Genomic DNA, 20,796 nt, shown 5'->3' on the forward strand with positions numbered 1-20,796 from the left:
GAGTATCAGTATGAGTGTCTGAGTGTCTGTATGGTTCGGTGGGGGGTATTACATAGTGCATAGGTGCATGAATGAGTGACTCACTGTTTGTATGTGTTGAATACAGCATGTGTGCAGGACTGTATGGGTGGATGAGTGTGTGCATGGGTGTGTTGGTGAGTGAATGACTGTCTCAATAGTGTCTTTATGTGTAACTACATATATTTTAAACTAGTATATGTGACTATTGGTGTATATAAGTGAGTATATGTGAGAGTGAGAGATTGAAAGAGTTCCTGTATGAATAAGTATGTGTTTCTATAAGTGATTGTTTAAAATACTAAGTATGTGTAAGTTTCTGTAGAAGTAAGTATGGTGGTGTGTGTATAACTGTATATGCAAGTAAATGGATGTTTGATTCTTTATTAGCATGAGTGACTGTGTGTGAGTAACTCTATGGATGAGTGGCGTTGTGTAACAGGATGTATAGGTGTATGAGTACGGATGTATGACGTTACAACGCACACTTTTACAACGCATGCACTTACAACGCATTTTTTACAACGCATAATCCATTACAACGCATGACATTACAACGCATGACACTACAACGCATTTTTAAAAAATACCTTTACAACGCATTTCCATTACAACGCATACTACCTTTACAACGCATACCATTACAACGCATAATATTAAATTACATTTAAGGTAAGTATTAGATAGTATAGGGGTAAAAGTTACTTTTCTAACTCCAGGGGGTGCAACAGTAGGGTAAGTGTTGGATAGTATAGGGGTAAAAATTACTATTCTAACTCCAGGGGGTGCAACAGTGGGGTAAGTGTTGGATAGTATAGGGGTAAAAATTACTATTCTAACTCCAGGGGGTGCAACAGTAGGGTAAGTGTTGGATAGTATAGGGGTAAACATTACTATTCTAACTCCAGGGGGTGCAACAGTAGGGTAAGTGTTGGATAGTATAGGGGTAAAAATTACTATTCTAACTCCAGGGGGTGCAACAGTAGGGTAAGTGTTGGATAGTATAGGGGTAAAAATTACTATTCTAACTCCAGGGGGTGCAACAGTAGGGTAAGTGTTGGATAGTATAGGGGTAAAAATTACTATTCTAACTCCAGGGGGTGCAACAGTAGGGTAAGTGTTGGATAGTATAGGGGTAAAAATTACTATTCTAACTCCAGGGGGTGCAACAGTAGGGTAAGTGTTGGATAGTATAGGGGTAAAAATTACTATTCTAACTCCAGGGGGTGCAACAGTAGGGTAAGTGTTGGATAGTATAGGGGTAAAAATTACTATTCTAACTCCAGGGGGTGCATCAGTAGGGTAAGTGTTGGATAGTATAGGGGTAAAAATTACTATTCTAACTCCAGGGGGTGCAATAGTAGGGTAAGTGTTGGATAGTGTAGTGTAATATTATGCGTTGTAATGGTATGCGTTGTAATGGTAGTATGCGTTGTAATGGAATGCGTTGTAAAGGTAGTTTTTAAAAATGCGTTGTAGTGTCATGCGTTGTAATGTCATGCGTTGTAATGGATTATGCGTTGTAAAAAATGCATTGTAAATGTAGTGCGTTGTAAAAGTTGCGTTGTAAAGGTTGTTCCCCATGAGTACATATGATGAGTGAGTACATGTATGAGTGACTGTATAGGACTGCTGGTGAATGAGTGGATGTGTATGTGGATCTTAGAATAACTGAATAGGTTGTTGTAACTGGTATTGGTATGTCCATTGTTTTGAAAATTTTAGTTTATATTTTTGAATGTGTGTATCAAAGGTTATATTAGGGTGAGAGGAGGTCTGTCACTCTAGCACAAGGATGATGTCATCAGTGATGTCATCAGTGATGTCATTTGAGATGTCATGAGTGATGTCATGAGTGATGTCACTGACCATGTCATGAGTGATGTAATATGTGACGTCATCAGCAGTGCATTGCGGGCGCGCGAGTTATAGTTAGCTGAACTAACTATAACAGGGAAATTTCAATGGTTTTGTACGAGTGAAAAGTCCAGCTAACTATAACGCCCCTGAAACCTATGTTTTTTTCAGTGAATTTCTAAGGTTTTTTAAATGCTAATTACTAACTATAACGTGCCTGAAACCTATGGTTTTTTCAGTGAATGTCAAAGGTTTTTTAAATGCTAATTTCTAACTATGCCTACAGAGCTAGGACATGTGAAGAAAGAAGAAAAAATGCACAGAAAGAAAAAAAGAAAAGCAGAAAGAAGCAGCAGAAGTCCTCAAAGACGAAGAAAAGCGCAAGAAGGATAACTTGCAGAAAGAACAAACAGAAGAGCAGAAAGAAGCCTTGTTGCAAAATCATCCTGTGCCCTCAACTTTTTCAGAAGGATACTGGTGGTAACTGAGTCTGACTAACCAGTCCTAGAGCCAGTGCTATGTTAAAAGACACTCTGAATACACTGAAAACACCTACATACACTAGGGAACACTATGGGTTGGGGTCCCCCTGTGATTAGCATGACCTCCTCCTAGTATATAATAGGGCAGGGGGATTAAAACTACCTCTTAAAACGTGCCACAGGGCATGTTTGCACATGTCACCTCAGGCCCCGTCCCCTCCCTTCCCCACTGTGTAAACACGCAGTGTGGCCATTTTTTAAGTTGGGAGATTAAGTCCCCTTGAATCCTAAGGGTCCATAGGGTCCAACTAGACCACTAGGTACCTCCAGTAAGCGCCACAGAGCTGCGTTGCTGAGAGATGTAAAAATGGGCACGGCCTAGACCACCTGTCTCCAACACAGCACAGTGGCGCTTACTGGAAGCACCTGGTGGGCTAGTTGGCCCCCAGGGTCCCTCAGGATTGAAGGTGAATTATTTACCCAACTTAAAATGCGCCACAGGGCGTGTTTGCACACGTTAACTCAGGCCCCGTCCCCTCCCTTCACCACTGTGTAAACACGCCCTGTGGCCGTTTTTAGTTGGGACATTAAGTTCATTTGAATCCTGAGGGTCCCTATGGTCCAACTAGCCCACTAGGTACCTCCTGTAAGCGCCACAGAGCTGCGTTGCAGAGAGGTGTAAAAAGTGGCACCGCCTGGACCACCTCTCTGCAACGCAGCTCCGTGGCGCTACTGCAAGCACCTGGTGGGCTAGTTGGCCCCCAGGGGCCCTCAGGATTGAAGGGGAATTATTTCCCCAATTTAAAACGCGCCACAGGGCATGTTTGCACACATCACCTCAGGCCCCGTCCCCTCCCTTCCCCACTGTGTAAACACGCCCTGTGGCCGTTTTAAGTTGGGAGATTAAGTCACCTTGAATATTGAGGGTCCCTAGGGGCAAAATAGCCCACTAGGTACGTCCAGTCAGCGCCATTGCAAAGAGGTGTAAAAAAGGGCATGGCCTGCACCACCTCTCTGCAACGCAGCGCAGTGGTGCTTACTGGAATCCAAATTGAGCCTCCTTCGATTTAGCACGCTATGTACCTGGTGGGCTAGTTGGTCCCCAGGGTCCCTCAGGATTGAAAGGGAATTATTTCCCCAATTTAAAATGCACCACAGGGCATGTTTGCACACGTCACCTCAGGCCCCGTCCCCTCCCTTAACCACTGTGTAAATGTGCCCTGTGGCCGTTCTAAGTTGAGAGATTAAGTCCCCTTGAATCCTAAGGGTCCCTAGGGTCAATCTAGCCCACTAGGTACCTCCAAAAGCACCACAGAGCTGCGCTGCAGAGTGGTGTAAAAAGGGGCGTGGCCTCAGAACACCTGTCTGCAACGCAGCGCAGTGGTGCTTACTGGAAGCACCTGATGGGCTAGCTGGCCCCCAGGGTCCCTCAGGATTGAAAGGGAATTATTTCCCCAACTTAAAACGCACCACAGGGCTTGTTTGCACACGTCCCCTCAGGACCCGTCCCCTCCCTTCAGCACTGTGTAAACACGCTCTGTGGCCGTTTTAATTTGGGAGATTAAATCCCCTTGAATCCTGAGGGTACCTAGGGTCCAACTAGCCCACTAGATACCTCTAGTAAGCGCCGTAGAGCTGCATTGCAGAGAGGTGTAAAAAGGGGCACGGCCTAGACAAACTCTCTGCAACACAGTGCAGTGTTGACTACTGGAAGCACCTGGTAGGCTAGTTGGCCCCCAGGGGCCCTCAAGATTGAAGGGGAAATATTTCCCCAACTTAAAAGGCACCACAGGGCGTGTTTGCACACGTCACCTCAGGCCCCATCCCCTCCCTTCACCACTGTGTAAACACACTCTGTGGCCATTTTAATTTGTGATATTAAGTCCTCTTGAATACTGAGGGTCCCGAGGGTCCAACTAGCCCACTAGGTACCTCCAGTAAGCGCCACAGAGCTGCGTCGCAGAGAGGTTTAAAAAGGGGCACGGCCTAGTCCACCTCTCTGCAACGCAGTGCAGTGGCACTTACTGGAAGCACCCGGTGGGCTAGTTGGCCTCCAGGGTCCCTCAGGATTGAAGGGGAATTATTTCCCCAACTTAAAACGTGAAACAGGGCGTGTTTGCACACGTCACCTCAGGCCCCGTCCCATCCCATCCCCACTGTGTAAACACGCCCCGTGGCCCTTTTAAGTTGGGACATTAAGTCCCCTTGAATCCTGTGGGTCCCAAGGGGCAAAATAGCTCAATAGGTATGTCCAGTAAGCGCCATTGTAGAGAGGTGTCAAAAGGGGCACGGCCTGCACCACCTCTCTGCAACGCAGCGCAGTGGCGCTTACTGGAAGCACCTGGTGGGCTAGTTGGCCCCCAGGGTTCATCAGGATTGAAAGCAAATTATTTCCCCAACTTAAAACGCGCCACAGAGCGTGTTTGCACACGTCACCTCAGGCCCCGTCCCCTCTCTTCACCACTGTGTAAACACGCCCCGTGGCCGTTTTGAGTTGAGAGATTAAGTCACCTTGAATCCTAAGGGTCCCTAGGGTCAAACTAGCCCACTTGGTACCTCCAGTAAGCACCACAGAGCCACGTTGCAGAGAGGTGTAAAAAGGGGCGTGGCCTCAGAACACCTGTCTGCAACGCAGCTCCCTTGCACATACTGGAGATACCTGTTGGTAAGGGGCGCGTTTGCAGAGTGCTGCAAGGAGGGGCCGTGGCCTCCGGCGCGATGCCGGTTTTTTATTTATTTTATTTTTTTAAGAAGGGGGGCTGTGTGGCCCCCCTTCTTTTTCTAATTTATTGGACCTTGGGACCCCATCCCCAGGGCCTGCCCACTAATTTATTTAGCATGGCCTTTTTAGTTTTTTAATTCTTTAGGAGGGGTGCTGCGTTGCCCCCTCCTCAGGCCACTTATGGCACTGGGGACCCCATCCCCCGGGGCCGGCCTTTTTTTTTTATTATTTATTTTTTAATATATTTATAGAAACACCTCGGACATGCTGGACAAACCGTATGTACCTATCACCATGACGATTTGCGTGATATTCATTAAAAGGCGACTATGCATACAATGAATCCACGTGGAATGTATTTACACCGCTAGTGAAGCTCTGACGTGTCTGACGCCCTACCGTGCCTAATCTCGGTGCCCCTGCCTGTGGGTACTCTCCAAGTAGACACCCTTGCCGTTTATTTATACAAACATGGATAGCTATTGACGGGCACATTAAATACACACGCACACCAAGCCATTCAAAGGAGATTTGACAAAAATTCGACCAAAACTATGCAAGAAACCCCCCTCACGGTTAATAAAACACACATCCACCGCCAGGTGTGTAATACTTTTTATTTTACTCTGTGTAAAGGACACGAACCTCACTTGAGAGTCACAGTGCGCTCCTGGCTGAGCCCAATGCTGTGTTACACCCACCAGTGCCCGCCGAGTGCCACACACCTCTGTGTTGTATTCCACCAGCTAGTGCGTATGCTATGACACTCTCTAGCCCATGTGCACGTAACACCACCCCGTGAATATGTCTTGCCACACTTACCTTCGCACGGGTTATATTGCCCCATCTAACGTGCTTTCCTCGATGCCTATGTTATAACGCAGAGCGCTATGCCATACATATTACAATCTGGGATCCATATCTTTGTCACTGTGCATATGCAATGTTACACTCCCCAGCACATATTTTATTTTACAACTTTAGAGACTAGTTAGGTTACACAACACTGCCCTGTGCATATTACACTCCAAGGTGCATATCGCATAGCACGCGCTAGTGCCTGTGCTATCTCGCGCTCTCCAATGAATCTGTCATTGCGCACAATGTATTGCATATTGTTGGAAGGCGGACCTCGGGGGAGTCGGAGTGACCACCCAGGGGGGCCCCCACACTGTACGAAGTAGCCGAGCGCTGCTGAGAAGCCTCCTAGGAGAGGTCCTTCTCCTATACCGTACTAGCACAGTAACACCACCACACAGGACTCGAGGATGTTTATCAAGACAAGCAATTCTTTATCAGCATTTAGGAAGTTACGGTTATCGATATATACAAGGCGGGTTCGAGGGATCCGCAAGAGTCTCAAAGTCTTTGGTAGGGACGGGGTAGCGGGACAGTCTTTAGTAGCAGCTGGGTACGAGGGTACCTTAGGCCCAGTTCTTGATCCTCAAGCTGGAGGGACTCTGGGTCTCGGAGGGGTCGAGCCGCGACGGCGTCAGCAGGGCTCTGGCGATCAGCTCGTGGAGCTTGAGCCGCGACTAGGTCAGCAGGGCTCTTAAGGTGTTTCAGTGCAGCTCGAGCCGCGACGACGTCAGCAGGGCTCTGGGGGAGGTTTCAGCGAGGTTGGGCCGTGACAGCGTCAGCAGGGCCCCGATGTTCCGTGAGGTTCCTTGTCTCAATAAGGGGGAGCCGCGACGCAGTCAGCAGGGCTCCTGGTATAGTGTCAGGCAAGAGTTCTTCTCCGTGGGGTCAGCCGCGATTCCATCAGCAGGGCTTTTGACTCCGGGATACAACTACTGTCCCATTGCGGGGTTGCCCCAGATATAGGTCTGGAGCCCTTTTATGTCCGGGCCCTTGCGCCTGGGGGGGCAGAGAGGCCGGGCTGGGAGAGGCCAGATGCCCAGCGGGAGAGGCGCCAGGCCCGGGGAGGCCGGAGGATGATCGCACCTAGGTGTTGAGGAACGGTGGGGGTCCCATCAAAACTCTCCTCCTCCGGGAGTGGTGAAGTGGCCATGCGGTGCCCCCTGGCCACATCTTGGTGCCTCGATGTCGGGGCTTCGCTGGGGCCGAGGCTGGGGGGAGCCGGGCTGCGTGGGCAGGTGCGTGGAGCAAGCATGGGGGGGACCCCGAAGGGATGAGGGGTCCCAGTGCGGCCTGGAAAAGGGGGCCGCTGAGGCGGGTGTAGGAAAACGGGTACAATCCAAAGGGGGCCTCGAAGGGAGGAGGGGTCCCTGGCGGCCTGAAAGGGCGGCCCGTGTGGGCCGGTGCGGGGGACGTGCACAATCCAAGAGGGTTAAGACCAAGCCACGAGGCCGGGTCCAACACATATTATGAGCAAGACAAGTACCCCGGCACTCAAACATAATGATTCTTTTACTTTAAATCAAACCATGTTAGGCAAATAAATCCTATTTCAATATAACACTGATTATAAACAGAGATGGATTTGTACAAAAAGGTTATGTGTTTAATTTTTGTCTAAACATAGAATATGGACAAAACATTCTAACAACATAGTTTTGATATACAGAAAACCAAGCAGACCCCTCAGTTTATCATGAGCTTGACAATTGAAGTATCAATTATAAAGGGTGTCTGTGGCTCTGTGGTCTTGATCCCAAAAGCGCAACAGCCGACATGTGTTTCGTCACATCAGTGACTTTCTCAAGGCTGAGGAAATATGAATTTTATGGTCAATTGTGTCCCCTATCTTAGACCCCAACGGCTCCATGTACATGCTACACGTACATGTATGTTCCCTCCAGTTCCAGTTATGAAGACGCAAATACATGTGCGTCCACCGTCAACATGTCCTCTTTCAGATCTGCCATGAATGAGTCGGATATTCCGTTCCTAAGTATGAAAGGCCACCGACTTTATGTGGTTCACTTTCCATGTTTTACAGTTCAGGCGAGTAGGCCCTGAATTCTGCCATCAAGCCTTTTCCTGCCTTCTACCTCTGAAAGCTCCAGTCCGAGCCCGCATCTGTACCCATGAACTTTGTCCTACTCCCTGCGCGGCTAACGATGCCTGATCCGGCCTGTTGCCTGCCAAAAAACTGTATTTCACCTTCAAGATTATCTGCTCCGCTCCTCACCCGATGCATTCCTGTCTAGTAGTTTAGGTAAACATTCTTCCAGCTACCGAGCAAAGGGCCAGGCCTCACTGTCCTCACGCAAGTAATTCATAGCCCCTGTTACTATGGAAGATTCCTGCCCCCTCGCATCTCATGTAGACACTTAGACGCTTGTACACGCACTAACAGTCAGTATAGAATAGATTCCGTCCGAGAGACCTTTCTTTCTGGATAATACAGTTCTTTAAACATAAGATATTAGATATGATTTGGGATTAGGTTGACATGACCCCCCAGACTTCTGTCTCCACATGTAGAGCTAAATGTCAAGTCCCCTTCACCCTCTAGTTGCACGTCAATCACACGTCATGCGGCTGCGCACGCATCTCTGCCAAGTATTTCTGCTGACATTGCAGGATTCTTTTATGGATCCACCCACCTGTGACATCATGTTTAATGACGTTTTTAGTTTACGCCTATGTTTACGCCTTTTTTCATTACGTATGTGTAGTATTATCTATATTATCAGCTGTTACGCCTCCTGCATCTGTCTTAATGTAATGCTTTTCATATAAATATCTTTACTTGTCAATAATGTATTGCCTTCCCTTCCTGAACCCTCGTGGTGATGGAATTTGATGCCTATGGTTCGAACCATAATTCCTTGTAAGGAATAAAGCCTTTCAGAACCTCTAATACCACGGATTCTGCCTCTTATTTTTACTGAGTTATCCTTACTAGACTTTACCGCATAAAAAATAGTACAGGTAATTAAATATTTACCACATAAATTGGCGCCCGAACAGGGACACTTTCTCATCTCACGCGCCGGAGGTGCGTTGCAGGCCCGGTCTCCTGCCACAGCCGGACGGACAACAACGCGTACCCGCAGGATTTCCTGTATCTCCCTCCGGCCAAGCGGGGGCGACTGAGGCTGCGATCAACACCCAGACGAGGCGGTGAGAAGTGCGAAGTATCCCGACCAGAGCCTAGCTGAGAGAGCAAGATCCGAGGTATACAGAGGCCCACCAGGTTCCGAAGTTCCGAGTCGAGTCGAGTCCAGTCCGGTCCAGTTCAGTTCAGTTCCGAGGCCTTCCGTTCCGTGCTACCCGGTGAGTACCGTTGCCGGGGAAGCATTTAGACGTGCACATTAGGTTGTGCCGGTCAAGACGGGTTTGGGTACACAAATCCGGTCTGCACTGTTTCAGCAGTGTATATGTACTGTTTAGCAGTATATCTAGTATGTCTTGCATATAATTCAGTATTATCTAGTGTTAGTATTATGTCAGTAACTAGTTTCCTATTAGTTATCATTGTTCGTTAACTGTTAAATGTTAAATGTTTTAATACGTTCTACATATTGTGGTGTGAATGATTGTTCATTATTGTGTTTTATTAAGTGTGTTCAAGAATAAGTAATAAGGTCTAAAAATGCCGCTCTTTTCAAAATTAAGACAGATCAAAACAAGAAAAGGGGTACTCGAAGAAGCTGTTCCCATTCCACCTAGGGACACTCCAGGGTACTTTATGTATCATAAACATGGCCTTGATGCCGTATTATTTCTTGATTTATGGGTGGACTACACCAAAGATTTACCAGAAAGTCAGAGGTGGCCCGCAGCTGGGACCTGGGATGCAGATTGCATCATGAGAGTAGAAGAAGAATTATGGAAAAAGAAAGCCAGACAGTCACAGAAAGATGCCGTTGAGTTATGGCGTAAAGAATCGCATAGGCGCACAGAGAAAGCGCTCAGACAGGAAGAGAAAAGTAGGGAGAATTCGAATAAAGCCCGAGAAAATATATTAATTGAGGAAGGTACCCGAGTAAAAGCAGAACAAGTAGACAGACAAAGAAACACCCTCATGAATGGTATGTATCCTCTTCTGGCCGAAGGGTTACCTCAGGCCACCCCGGAAATACCGAAAGACTTGACACCTCCATTACTCCCGATAAAAGCACATCCCAAAACAGCAAAAGATGTTTTCCTTTCTTCCTATTTAGATGATGTAGCTCCTGAATATACTAATGTTCCGCCACGCACACCGCCTACCGATGGTGCTCAACGCCAAGATCATCCGTCTGTATCCCCGCAACAACAAACTCCTACGCATATTCCCACAGGCCCATCTGTTTCTACCGCTTTTCCCACATCTACAGTTTCTATCTTACATCCAACAAATCCTTTCGTGCCTAGCACCTCAGACGGTGCGACAGGAGGAACGACAGAAATTTTTGCCACGCCACCCCGAGGAAATAAATTATCCCTTAGAGATTTAGCATACGAACGTACACCACAACTAGCAACTTCCGACATGTTTAAAGAGCATCTAGTGGATTGTAGATATGATCCTGTGCCCGGTAGACGGGACGGTATGCTGTTGTCATCACTACGTATACGACGAGCTTCAAGGTATTTAGCGACGCTACCAGGAATGGTGGCACATTTAGACAATATATATCACTTTGTCCAATCAGGGCGAGGCCCTGAAAGTATTGACGAAGCCATGGAATACCAGAAAGTGGATGTACAGAGACAACTGTTACGCTTCTTCATAAACTGTGTGATCAGAAACCAAGACAGGCCCGAGGTAGAGCAGAAGGAAATACAAGTACTTACCAGATGGGGTCAGAATATATCAGAAGGGAAACATGATAAACAGACATGTATAGTAGTTATGTGCCGAAAGATCCGCAAAGAAATAGAACGAATACATAAAGAAAGATTAGAGGCAGACGAAACTGAATCAGAAGGAGAGGAGGAGGAAGAATCCGAAATGCCTACAGGACAATTAGAAACGATGGCTTATGTAGGTAAAGGAAGATCTTTTAATAATACCAGATGCTTTAATGATCCAATACGTCCGATACGTCCAGAATATAACAGAAATTTTCAAGCCCCTATGTTAAATATAAGGTCTCCTGAACACCTCTTCCAAGCTACTGATAAATTACTCCGAGACCGAAGGGGGTACCATATGCTCGATTCCATGGATGAACAAGAATTAGCCAGGTCAGCAGTACAATGGGCTGACAGTCCCGGCAAATACAGTGATGATGCACTAGCACACACGTTTCTGAACCTTACCCCATACGAACAGCGTTTAGCTGGTATATACATGATTCAACACCTCCTTATATTATATAAAAACCAACACTCCGATCCTGGACCCCTACCTGATGTATTGACAGAATTACTCACGAATAAATGGAGAGGTTCAGGTACTGATTTAATTAAAGAAATTCTAGAATTTCGAAACCAGTATATAGTTTTCGTATGCCCAGAACATGTTCCAGTTCCCACTATGGGAAGAAAAATGTATCACATAGATAGACAGAATCCCTTACGAGAAGTACACCCAATCAGAGGTGAAGATAATACCTTTAAACGCGTGTTTGTGTACGCGCCCATAACTAAAATTGAATTATTAGAGATGAAGAAAGTAGTACCTAGCCATGACAAGGACCCAGCAGGTTTCCACCGTGAGATAAAAGACATGTTACTCATGGGAGAGTATACTTATCCGGACATTATGAAAATATTAAAAGTCCTATTACCCGCCGGTATTTACGAGAAACTCAAAGAAAAGGAATGGGAGGTGGGAGACCAAAAGATAGATTGGACAGTATTAGAAAACGAAGAAAAGGCCCGAGCTGCAGGTTCAGGGCTTGGGGAAAAGACTACAGCGCTACCAGGATTACTAGTGCAGGTACTGCCACGTTTATTAACGACGAAAAAGGAGGACTGGGGTGCAATCTCAGCCTGTAAACAAAAGCAAGATGAAGACACTAGTGATTTCTATTCCCGATTTGAAAAATGTTTTGGTATAAATAGTGGCATAAAAGCAAGTAGCGAGTCATATCCACATCTGTTTGTGACAAAATTAGTTGAAAATTCCCTACCACAAGTTAAGAATAGAGTATTGAAATTCGAGAGTACTTGGCAAGGTAACACCCCGTCACAGATGTTACAGATGTTACAATATCATCACAATAGAATTAGAGAAGAACAAGAACATGAACAAAGACGTATGAAAGACACAAAAATGAAAATGCTTGTTGCCCAGTCAGTTCCAGCTGACAGTCATAGAAAGGGTACGACACAGTCCAATGATACAGTGGGTCCTGTTAGAGGGACATGCAACTATTGTAAACAACAAGGTCATTATATACACGATTGTGCAGTTCTGAAACATAATATCGCCACGGGTAAAACCCAGGAGAGACCACGTCCACCTAGACAGGATCAGAACCAACAACAAATCCCTCAGCATGCACAATCTAGGCCAGCTCCGCAACAGGCAGCTCCACAACAGACCGTAGCAACACCACAAGCGCAGCCTATTGCTGCAACACAAGCAACGACACAACAGATGTACCAGTACGCACAAACTGATTATCCCGATTATCAGCGATACACATGAAATAGCCTAGAGAGGGAAGTTGGCTTACCCCTTATCGAGGTTCCTGTAGATCAAGAGGGACCTTATGTACATAGTGAACTATTAGGGGAAGACAGAAAGTTTTTACTTGATACAGGGGCAAGCAGAACAACAATACGACGCAGTGAAGTTCCAGGGGCACCCCTCTCAGGCTCACAGAATATTTCCCTTGGATTCTCAGGAAAGCCTATCATTAATGAAGTATCGCAACCCCTTCCGCTTACGGTTGGTCCATTGACACGAACTACAGATTTATTGCTTACTAAATCATGTCCAGAAAACTTGTTAGGTATAAAAACATTGAAGGCTCTAGGAGCTGTAATATGTTGTTCTCCGGAAGGAGTGCGACTCTTTTTGTGTGACTTTAAGGGTCACTACGTGTCTAGAGACATGGATCACCGGTTGCAGAATTTACCTACACATTTATGGGCACAAGGCCCTACTGATGTTGGTTGCATGAACATAACACCATATCGAGTCACACTAAAAGCAGGAGTGGTACTACCACGAATGCGACAATACAAGTTACCACCAGATGCTGTTGTGGCTTTGCTGCAAATCATTGACGAGCTCATTGCACAAGGAGTGGTTGTGGAGACCGACTCCAATGTATGTAATTCCCCGATAATTCCGATTCTTAAGAGAACGGATCCAAAGGCACCACCAGTATACCGATTAGTTATTGATCTGCGCGAATTAAATAAATGTATTGTACCACAATACCCTGTGGTCCCAGATATCTCTTCATTATTGACAGCTATTGATTCAGAAGCAACGTTCTTTACTGTAATTGATCTCAAGAATGCCTTCTTTAGCGTCCCAATAGATCCGGAAAGTCAATATTTGTTCGGATTCAGTTTAAATGGACGAAGTTTTAAATTCACACGCGCACCTCAAGGATTCACAGAAAGCCCCAGCATCTATAGCCAAGCACTGAAACGAGAACTTGACAGTATCCACATGCCAGTTAACACTGCCCTGCTTCAATATGTCGATGATCTGCTGATCACCGCACGAAGCGAACCTGAATGTGAAAAAGCATCACTGACGGTTTTACATTTCTTAGCCGACAAGGGCCACAAAGTGTCCCCTTCTAAGCTGCAATTCTGTGTCCAGCAAGTTGTTTACCTTGGGCACTTGCTGTCCAAATGGGGGAGACAGCTTACACCCGACCGCATCCAGTTAATTGCTAACATGCCACCACCCAAGACACAAAAGGAGGTGCGGGCTTTTATAGGCCTCACTTCATACTGTAGGCAGTGGATCCCTCAATATGCATTTCTAGCAAAACCACTCATTCAGTTGACAACACAGGAGGCAGCCACATCGACTGTCCTCCCTTGGACTCAAGAACATACACATGCCTTTGAAAGCTTAAAGAAAGCTTTATGCCAAGCACCTGTTTTAGCAACACCATGTTACAGTAAGCCTTTTACACTCTTTATTACAGAACGCAAAGGTACTGCCTTGTCAGTACTCACTCAGGAACAAGCAGGATCACACAAACCATGTGCTTATTTTTCTAGTACATTGGATCCCGTAGCTCAGGCTCTTCCTGCGTGCCTGAAATCAGTGGCAGCAACAGCTTTAGCAATCAGACAAAGCGATGCCATAGTATTAGGACATCAATTGACAGTACAAGTACCACACGCAGTAGAGGTTCTCTTGAACCGCACACAAACCCAACACTTGACTATAGCAAGACTCACCGGTTATGAATTAACATTGTTTCAGCCACACATAGAAATCAGACGTTGTAATACATTAAACCCTGCCACACTTTTGCCAGTAAATGGAACGGATCCATTAGCACATGATTGTATTGAAGTCATTACCATCACGACGAAACCTAGACAAGATTTGACAGATATCCCTTTATCAGATCCGGACCTAACATTGTATGTAGATGGTTCATGTATGAGAACAAGTACAGGAGAGTTAGTGGCCGCCTACGCAGTCACAACAGACACTGAAGTCATTGAAACAAATTGTATTAACACTTTGTCAGCTCAAGCAGCAGAGCTCATCGCTCTGACACAAGCCTGTATTCAAGCCAAAAATAAGAAAGTCAACATATACACAGATTCCCGTTATGCATTCGGAGTCGTCCATGACTTCGGCGTACTTTGGCGAGAGAGAGGTTATTTAACTTCTCACGGTGCCCACATCCAGCACGGTCCCATTATTCAAGCTCTATTAGACGCGATTCATCTACCTACTGCAATATCGATTATGAAATGCAAGGCCCATACGAAAGTTACCGATATCATTTCCCAGGGTAACGACCTAGCTGACAGAACAGCTAAACAGACTGCTCAGAACCAGACTCATACAACTGGCACGACAAAGACAATAGTCCCGACACCAACACATTGCATGACAGTTAAGGATCCCGCCCTTGATGTAATTGACATACAGACACATGCTACACCAGAAGAAATAAAGAGATGGACTGAATTAGGAGGGATCCAAACGGATCAAGGATGGATGACGAAGGGAAAATCTATATGGTTTCTTCCCGACTCCATGGTTCAAGTCATCATTAACACAATACATAGTCCAGCGCACCTAGGAGAAAAAGCTATGCTAGACAGCATTCAACACATTTGGTTCAACAAACACTTGCGAGCAGCAGCCAAACAGAAAGTACGTACTTGTATGATATGTTGTCAGTTTAATCCAGGTAAAAGCATTCCTGTAGAGCAGGGTGGATTTCAACCTCCCGATCACCCTTTTGAAGTCCTCCAGATGGATTATATCCAGATGGAACGATGTCGAGGATTCAAATATGTCCTCGTAGTTGTATGCGCTCTTTCCCGGTGGACAGAGGCGTATCCCGTCTCAGATTACACTGCCCCGACTACTGCCAAACAGTTAGTTCGAGAATTCTTCCCACGATACGGTTTACCACGTGTTGTATACTCAGATAACGGCCAGCCATTCTCATCCGAACTAATGAAACACGTTTCACTTCTGTTAGGTTATCAATGGAAATTCCACTGTGTCCGACATCCCGAGGCAGCAGGTCTCGTGGAACGTCATAATCAAACTCTGAAAATTAGATTGTCCAAAATATGTAGAGAAAAAGGTGTCGATTGGATAGTAGCCTTACCAGTTGCGCTCTTTTACATGAGAATGGTAGCACATTCTCGAACAGGGCTATCCCCTTATGAGGTGATCTTCGGTAGACCACCAAATATGTGGGGGACGCCTATACCTCGTAAAATCACTGATGTTGACTGTAATATGCTGACAGATTACCTGGCTTCCTTGATGTCTGCACTACAATCTTGTCGTTCACAGGTAGCTGCAGCTTTTCCCGATAACACTGAGGTGAAGCCCCATGACGTGGTTCCAGGTGACCTGGTTCTTGTGAGGAATTTTGACCGGAAGACCCAGCTGGAGCCTAGGTGGCAGTCGCCCAAGCTCGTCCTGCTGACTACAAGGACAGCCGTGAAGATTGAGGGACGTAAAGGGTGGTTGCACTCGAGCCATATCAAGAAATTTTATGGACTACCGTCCGATGTGAACACTCAGCCCTGCATTCCCTCACAGACAGACTCAAAGCTCCCCTTGGTTGAAAGGTCGGAGAACGAACTCTATAAACTGAAACTAAGGTCTAGCAAGTCAGACAATTTGATTGTTTAAGTCCTCTCCAAGGTGAATCGGTTGAATTTGTCTCTGACATGTATCCTCTGGACCGAAATAGAGAGAAACATAGACAGATACAGCTTAAAAAAACATGCGTACTGTAAATCGCTTCGTAGTCACTGCATATTGACATTATTAATTTTGTTTTTTCTAAGTCTTCTGATCATCATTTCTAGTATATTGCTACATATGTATTACCCTATTTCTAAGCGTGCTTACAATGCTACTGCTGAACATTCTTTTAGCGAACTACCTCCACATGAGTTGTCTTATAGATTTGCACTGCGCAACAACACTTTTATTAGTATGTTACATCATTCCCATCAGACCAGCAATGCTACCAATTGTTGGATATGTGGCCGACTCCCTCCCTATCAGAACTATAAGGGAGTTTTGCCTCTCTTTCCGTATCCGTTCACACACAATGGCTCCTGTGGAGCATGGTTTAGTTTGATTAATTCCCTAGATTCAAATTCCGTAGTTTATCAAGACAACTGGGTATGGGGAAACCTGAACCTAGTTTTGCTTAAAGTCTGCTACCCTAACAAGGAGGGACTTCCCAAAAGAACAGGAACTGATCTAGAAAATTAAGTATATGGATTAGGTAACTTTACACTTAACCTCATGATTCTGAATGTTGAATCCGAAACTACACCAATCTTGCCCGCTATGTCAGTATTTCCAGTTAAAGGTGAATTATGTGTAAGAAAGAATGGTTCCATACACCTGGGCCATAGTAAATGTACCACTGTGATAAAATTCAGTGATCACGGCAAGTCTACATTCAGAGCTTCTCGTCATTCCTACTTCATATGTGGCCAGACTGCATATATACGTTTACCTCTAGATTGGGATGGTACCTGTTACATAGCATTTCTTCTGCCACCTGTTTTCCTAGCCCCTCCTGACTATCACAGAAATACTCATTTAGTACACAATAGACAGCAGAGAGATCTCCCGATTGTCGATTACACTGAAACGGCATGGGAGCAATACACAGATTTCAATAAAGGTTTCTTTCCCTATATAGGTACAGTCACTAATAGTAAACTGATACGTAGATTAACTAGAACCCTTGAAGCAGTAGTGAATGAGACTACTTCCGCCCTAGGCAACTTAACAGAGGAGCAGTCTGCGATGCGGATTGTTGTGCTTCAAAATCGTCTTGTCCTTGACGTCATCCTGGCCGATAGGGGCGGAGCTTGTAGAGTCATCGGATCAAGTTGCTGTGTTTTCATACCAGAAAACTCGCCGTCAGTATATAAAGCCATAACTCGCCTCCATAAGATTATAAGCCAGATACACCAGAGTCCAGGCACCTGGACTTGGTCCGGTTGGTTCTGGAGCGTGTTGTCAGTCTGGGGATGGAGGATTCTATCCTTCCTAGGTATTGGCTTTCTCATACTATTCAGTTGCTGCTTATGTCTACAATGTGGGCCAGCGATTTGTGGTCTGTGTGCCACATCGTGTATCCCGCCTTCAAGTTTTCGTTCAAGATCCCGGAAGAAGAAAGAAGAACAAATGATGCTATATGAACAGATTGATGGATTGATGAAGATCGATATCGCCTGAGGGTCCGTAGGGGACAAGGAGGGAATATGAATTTTATGGTCAATTGTGTCCCCTATCTTAGACCCCAACGGCTCCATGTACATGCTACACGTACATGTATGTTCCCTCCAGTTCCAGTTATGAAGACGCAAATACATGTGCGTCCACCGTCAACATGTCCTCTTTCAGATCTGCCATGAATGAGTCGGATATTCCGTTCCTAAGTATGAAAGGCCACCGACTTTATGTGGTTCACTTTCCATGTTTTACAGTTCAGGCGAGTAGGCCCTGAATTCTGCCATCAAGCCTTTTCCTGCCTTCTACCTCTGAAAGCTCCAGTCCGAGCCCGCATCTGTACCCATGAACTTTGTCCTACTCCCTGCGCGGCTAACGATGCCTGATCCGGCCTGTTGCCTGCCAAAAAACTGTATTTCACCTTCAAGATTATCTGCTCCGCTCCTCACCCGATGCATTCCTGTCTAGTAGTTTAGGTAAACATTCTTCCAGCTACCGAGCAAAGGGCCAGGCCTCACTGTCCTCACGCAAGTAATTCATAGCCCCTGTTACTATGGAAGATTCCTGCCCCCTCGCATCTCATGTAGACACTTAGACGCTTGTACACGCACTAACAGTCAGTATAGAATAGATTCCGTCCGAGAGACCTTTCTTTCTGGATAATACAGTTCTTTAAACATAAGATATTAGATATGATTTGGGATTAGGTTGACATGACCCCCCAGACTTCTGTCTCCACATGTAGAGCTAAATGTCAAGTCCCCTTCACCCTCTAGTTGCACGTCAATCACACGTCATGCGGCTGCGCACGCATCTCTGCCAAGTATTTCTGCTGACATTGCAGGATTCTTTTATGGATCCACCCACCTGTGACATCATGTTTAATGACGTTTTTAGTTTACGCCTATGTTTACGCCTTTTTTCATTACGTATGTGTAGTATTATCTATATTATCAGCTGTTACGCCTCCTGCATCTGTCTTAATGTAATGCTTTTCATATAAATATCTTTACTTGTCAATAATGTATTGCCTTCCCTTCCTGAACCCTCGTGGTGATGGAATTTGATGCCTATGGTTCGAACCATAATTCCTTGTAAGGAATAAAGCCTTTCAGAACCTCTAATACCACGGATTCTGCCTCTTATTTTTACTGAGTTATCCTTACTAGACTTTACCGCATAAAAAATAGTACAGGTAATTAAATATTTACCACAAGGCTGTAAAGATAATGACATGGTCTCATATTTTGTACATGTTAAAAATAGAATTGTCTCCATATGAAGATGTTACTTTTATAGGGTATGCAAACAAAAAAATGAATTTGTGCCAAGAAAAAGAAAGTTGTGAACTAAGTACAAGCAAGAAATATTATCAAGAACATAAACAGGATCAAAATACACGAAAAAAGAGGAGAGATCCACCAAAGTGCCAAACTCATCAAATAGAAAAAGGTAAAGTCAGTAATTTCAGAAAATTGTGAATAGAATATAGAGCGAGGACCCAATACCAAGTGATGTGTAACCGGACCTAAATGAACATTGTGAAAGCAAGTACCATGCTTGAGATCCAAAGTAGTAGAACCCAAGATCACTAACCTTATAGCAGGAAAGAGATGTATACAGCAATATGAATATCTCTGTATTTCGATATTTGATGCTGAGAACGGCTGCAGGACAAGCAAAATTCTAACATATAAGTGTCCAAGAAAAAACAAATATTTTAGTGAGTAGTTTAAACTATTTTTATATCCAAAATATAATATTGTTTAAAAGACGGGCGCTGCTCACTTATAATTTATGAAGGCAAATTTTGCCCATCCGATGACCTCAAGAACCGGACAATCATCTAATAAATGATTCCAAGATATATTGAAAAAAGATCCTGGTGGACAAGAGAAACGAACAATATAAAGATTGGAAAAGCCGTCCCAATATTCTCAGTGCATTATTATAACACCCTCACAGACTTACTAAATGTTGATTATGTTTCTATTGAAATTGAATCTAATAATGCTCCTAACTCCATCATCCATGTTTCAAAGGAGACATCGTCCTTGTTAAAAATTCATTATTCGAATAGATCTAGTTGTCAATTGAGCCCTTGATTCTGTAATGATACCAAAAAAGCAACAATTACAAAATTATAAAGTGTTAATGTGAGATTAATCTCACTATGTCTCAATGCAACTTACTTGGTTAATATTTGTTGGGAATGCCCAAAATATGTAGATCCTATATGGGCTATGATAGGCCCCTGTAAAAACAATATATAGATCAATAATTAGTTAAGATTTAAAGATAAAATCCCATCTCATTAGAAGAAATAGAATCCAAAAAAATGTACAATTTAATTAAAAGAAAACATTCCAAAACCTGGTTCAATGTTGGCCTATAGTTAGTCGCACACAGACTATACATAAAGAAAAAGGGTGACTTGTCATAGTTAAAACGGAAAACATATTATCGGCAGTGGGTGCACAGCAACACTAGCTAAATAACTTTACGGACAATGTACACAACCTCCCTTACAGAAAATCAAAGTAAGAAGGCTTGTCTACCCCTGTCTGTATCGATATATAACATTCTAACCTGACTACTTGTCTGGAAACAAACGGTGCGATTTCGAATAACGTGTTTCCCACGAATTGCAACGTGTGACTCACCGCAACAGATTTTCAAAATTCCTCAATATGGGCTTCGGCTCTCCTTTGCATTAGAAGGAAGTGTGTGAGTCGCCGACCTTCATTTTATGTGGTGCACTACGTGACGCGAATCGGGAACGAGATTGCTCTGATGTACCACCATCTTTGACTGATGTCCTTTTAGATCTAGATATCATGCCAGATCCAAATATTAACAGTGGCCTCAAGCAAAAATCTGTGTTCATTCCGACATTAAAACTGACAATTTAGTTGACACCTTTTATAAAACAGTAACATCCGATCTTAATAAATTGGAGGATAGATTCAACTCAAACCGTGGCTACA

Source organism: Triturus cristatus, chromosome 5_2 (genome assembly GCF_964204655.1).
Source record: "Triturus cristatus chromosome 5_2, aTriCri1.1, whole genome shotgun sequence".
In the NCBI taxonomy this organism is placed as follows: domain Eukaryota; kingdom Metazoa; phylum Chordata; class Amphibia; order Caudata; family Salamandridae; genus Triturus; species Triturus cristatus.